Here is a 4,934-nt window from a genome sequence, read left to right as displayed (position 1 = left end):
TCAGTGATCCTTTGGACCTACTTTTCCATTTGGCCAATTCTGCTTTTTAAGGTATTCTTCTCCTCGTTGGCTTTTTGGACCTCTTTTGCCATTTGGGGTAGGTGATTTTTTAAGGTGTTATTTTCTTCAGTGATCCTTTGGACCTACTTTTCCATTTGGCCAATTCTGCTTTTTAAGGTATTCTTCTCCTCGTTGGCTTTTTGGACCTCTTTTGCCATTTGGGGTAGGTGATTTTTTAAGGTGTTATTTTCTTCAGTATTTTTTGGGGTCTCCTTTAGCAAGCTGTTGACTTGTTTTTCATGATTTTCTTACATCACTCTCATTTCTCTTCCCAATTTTTCCTCTACTTCTCTTATTTGATTTTCAAAATCCTTTTTGAACTCTTCTCTGGCCTGAAACCAATTCACATTTTTCTTGGGGGCTTTAGATGTAGGAGCTTTGACTTTGTTGTCTTCTCTGGTTGTATATTTTGATGTTGCTTGCCACCAAAGCAAGATTCTATAGTCTGAGTTTTTTTCCTCTGTTTGCTCATGATCCCAACTAGTTACTTGACTTTTTTAACTCTTTAAGGTAGGCTCTACTTCCAGTGTGGAGGGTGTACTGTCTCAAGTTTTGGGGGTTTTGTGCAGCTGTTTTTCGAGATACTTCTAGGTACTTGTAAGTTTTCAGTTCTTCCAAGGTGGTATGATCTAAAGAGAGGTAATATCCTGACCTGTCCTTTGGTCTCTAAGTGACCACAAGCATTTTTTTCTGCCCTGGAAATGACAGGAGGGTTCCATTTCCAATGCTGCCACAGGGTCTGTTATTTCAGTGCTCCTCCTTGCCCCAGGACCACCACCCAGGACAGGGACCCAGATTCAAGCACAGACAAAGCAAGAGAATCCTGCCTCAGCAACAGCTAAGAGATCCCTGTAATCCACCTCTCATCAGCCACTCAATCCCCCCCCCCCACTGTCTTTGGGCCAAGAGCTTGGGAAGCAGCTGTTGCTGCTGTGGCTGCCACCCCAGGGCTGTGCTAAAGCTAAGGCTGCACCACACTCCTCTCTCATGCAGGTCCAACAGACCCTTCCCACTGACATTCAAGTTATCTTTAGTGTTTGTGGGTTGAGAAGTCTGGAAACCACCACAGCTCCCCTTGATTCAGTCTCTTGAGGCCTGCTCCAGGTTTGCTGGGCCTGGGTATTTGCCCACAGTGTGGCCCACACTGAACTGTGCTCCTCTCCCAGCCTGGAGCAACAGACTTTTCCCATCAACCATCCAAGTAGTCTTGGGCTGGAAATTCATTTCACTCTGTCTTTTTGTGGGTTCTGCTGCTCTAGAATTTGGTTTGGGGGAGATCTCAAGAGAGTGCCTGCTTTTACTCCACCATCTTGGCTCCACCCCAATGAAGTTATTTCTTACCATAGCTCTATAGTGTCTGGTGATATGTTATAGTATGACTTGAAACTGAGATAAACATTGATAAAAAGCAATGTTAAGCATTTGCCTATGACTAGTAACATGTTTTCTTCTTTGTTATTTTACAGTACTGGTGCAAAACCAAAGTATTCATTTTTAGACCAGTCCATAAGCAGTCAGGAGCAGGCAGGTGGCACAACAGACAGAATCCCAGGCCTGGATTTAGGAAGATCTGAGTTCAAATCTCTCACAGATACCTACTAGCTGTGTGACCCTGGGCAAGTCGCTTAACCATTTTTACCTCTGTTTCATCATCTACAATGTGAGCTAGAGAAGGAAACAGCAAATCACTTTATTATCTTTGTCAAGAAAGCCCCAAATGTGGTCATGGAGAGTCAGATGTGACTAAAAATGACTGAATAACAACAAAGTAACAACAGCAATATATGCACTAATGTTTTTCTTGTTTTGGTAGCTGGTAGCATCTGCACTGAAATATTTCTAATAAGTGAAATATTAGTATTTCTGATTTGTTCTGGTATATCCTGCCTTTTGTCATAGATTAATAAGAAGGAGTACTATTCACTCCATTCTCTCCATGTCAGGCTGATCAACATGACAGTTTTAAACAGAGTGAGCCTAAAACTCTATGTAGCTCCAGCAATTTCTTTAACTTTTAAAAGCAGTTGCATCAAACTGACTAGACTGTCAGTCCAAAAGTGATAATACTAGAGCCTACATTACCAATGTTTCAGTCTTCTGACAGTTTTCCTAAATACCATACAAGTTTCAATGCATGTGAAGCCCCTGCTGTTCATCACTCTGTCTCTATTCCTTTGCTTTGCCATTGGCTCCCTGTACTCAGAGTGAGTGGGATTTTGAGAGGATACTGTTGTTATTGTTGTTGTATCCATTACTGGACAATGTTATTGTTAATCCTTTGTTTTCAAAGAAAATCAATTACATCTCATAGTGATGTCTTGACTTGTAGGTAACGGGTTAAAATGATTCAGAGGTATGCAAAGTCATCTACCTCACTCTCTCTTCCAGAGTTACCAAAGTCCAGTGGCAAGACAAATGTCAAAACAACTGGTGATGACTGGGGATATAGTGGATGACACTGATGTCTTCAATCTCTGACCAAGCTCTAAGCACTTCACAGCACCTGCTTCGGCCACCTTCTTGGACATTGTTTTTATCTGCTCATTCCACCAGGGGAAGTCTTCATGTAGTTGGGGTAGACCGGTTTGAGTCCTGTTGGTTACCCTCAACCTGGTTTAGCCTATCTTACAAGATGATTTTAGCAAGCTGTGGCTGCTGCACATGCTACAGTTTCTTGGAGCCACAAGCAAAAGTTGAGTGCCAAATGGACACCAAAGGTTAATGAGCAGGCCAAAAAAGGGCTTGGCAAACCCTTACACCAGAGGGCTAGTCCCCCATGAATACCTTATATACCACTAATGGACAATAATATAGTGATATAACACTTTTATACATCATGATGAGAAGAGAGTATGATAAGTTAGAAAATGAGATATTAAATATAGTCTATATTCATAGATAAAAAATTTTAATTTGCCTTGACTGGTACAACAAAATGCACACCAAACTGAATTGAAATTTTTGATACAGTCCTCAGCCAATATATTTTCTTGTAAATTTTGAGAGAATACTTAAGAAATACAATCAGTGAATGCTTAGAATGTACTTAATAACATAATTGGCCTACATTTGAAGGGTTCTCAGATTTTTGTAATAGACTTATGATACCTCTGTTAAGAAAGGTGGGATCAGGCTTGTGTCAAAAAAGAAGCTGGTAAAGTCCTTTACATATTGCTATTTTGCTAATTTGACTACAATTTATTAACCTGTATGAGGATCTGATAATGGTAAAAATGTTTTTATTCATGAATTAGTATATTTTAATTTTCAATAAACACTGTAAAAATTTAATTATGTTATTTTCATGGTCAGTCTAAGAAATATTTGATGAGTTTGAATAAATTAATTCCTTATTTATTGATTGATGTTTTTATAAGGTGTGAGAATCATACAGTGACTACCTTGCAACATATAACAGATGGTTGAAGGGAGTCTAAAATAAATAAACTGCTTATGAGATGTTATCAGACTAGTGTAAGTTCCAGCAGGAACATTGTTACCTCTCATATATCTTCTGTGGTGCTCAAAAGATGTTTTGTAAATGTTTATTATATTGCTGCAATTATGAATAAGATATCACTTGCAATTTTGTTACATCCCAAGCTTCTATGATAGTGGAACTTAGCAATAGGTGAGGAGTGGAAGAGCACAGCTGAGGCTATGTTACCAGAGATGAACATCGGGTGCTCTGACACAGGTAAAGTAGGTATTAAATCAGCTTTCTATTCTTATACCAGTTTAAAATTTGTGAGAGTTTATGTGTCGTCTATGAGACAGTGAGGAATGAATGCTGGTCTGGCTCTGAAAAATGCACATTAGCTTGGTTATAGCTGTTTTTCTCTTTCCATCATTTCTAGTATTCTTTTGTGTAGTTCTGACTATTTTATCTCTGGAATAAGGGTGCCTAAACTTTATTTATTTGAGTGTGTGTGTGAGTGTGTGTGTGTGTGATGGATATGTTTGGCAGGTTAGTAGTTTATAGACCCATTTTCATAATAATGTTTTTAAATTCATTAAATAAAATATATAGGATTACAAAAGAAACTGATTTTTTTTAAAAAATACAAATGTCCAAATGTTGCTTAAAATATTCACAAATCCCAAATTAAGAACTCATGCTTAGGAGATCAGTCAGTCAGGAACTTATGGCATGTCTATATTTGATGGTGGGCCTTTAGACCACTCTTAAATTGGTTGGAAGCCAAGAAACAGAGGTCATCTCAACAGAGTTTGGAATGGTATCATGTAACTATCACCTCAAAATTACTTGATCCTTTAAAATTAGATTCAAGTGTCCATTCACCAGGAAAAAATGAACAATGGTAGGCATCTTTGGAACAGGAATTAATTATTTAATTCGTGTATAAGTCCTAGATACATGCAAGATTTAGGGGTCAGTACAAAGACCTAAAAAGAAAAGAGGGAGGGGGAAAGAGAGTAATGGAGGGAAGAGGAAAAAAAGGGAGGAGAGGAGGGGGAAAGTAAGAGGACAGTAGAAAGAGAGGAGAGGAAAGGAGTCAATTGTCTGTTAATGTTTTCCACTTTGCATAACATTGTACTCTAATTGCAAGGGATCCTAACTCCTAGAAAACATAAAATGAATTATTTCATTCAATCTACTCTAAAGGCAACATTAGAAACATGGCTAGGAAATAAAATAAGAAGTAATCAACATCATCACATCCTGACAAAGAAGAAATACAGATGAAGAGGGCAAGAGGTGAGAGGAACAATAAGGAGGGTGAGGGCAATGTGATTGTATGGTATCTCATCCTTCCACACCTACTCCCCAGGCCTACAAGCATCATGGGAAGGATGCTAAGATAGCAGGAAATCAATTATCACTAAGCTTAACTGTAGGGAGGATTGTATCA

Source organism: Vombatus ursinus, unplaced genomic scaffold (genome assembly GCF_900497805.2).
Source record: "Vombatus ursinus unplaced genomic scaffold, bare-nosed wombat genome assembly UNPS02015402.1, whole genome shotgun sequence".
Lineage (NCBI taxonomy): Eukaryota > Metazoa > Chordata > Mammalia > Diprotodontia > Vombatidae > Vombatus > Vombatus ursinus.
The sequence above is the reverse complement of the archived record's forward strand: the minus strand, read 5'-3'. Positions refer to the sequence as shown.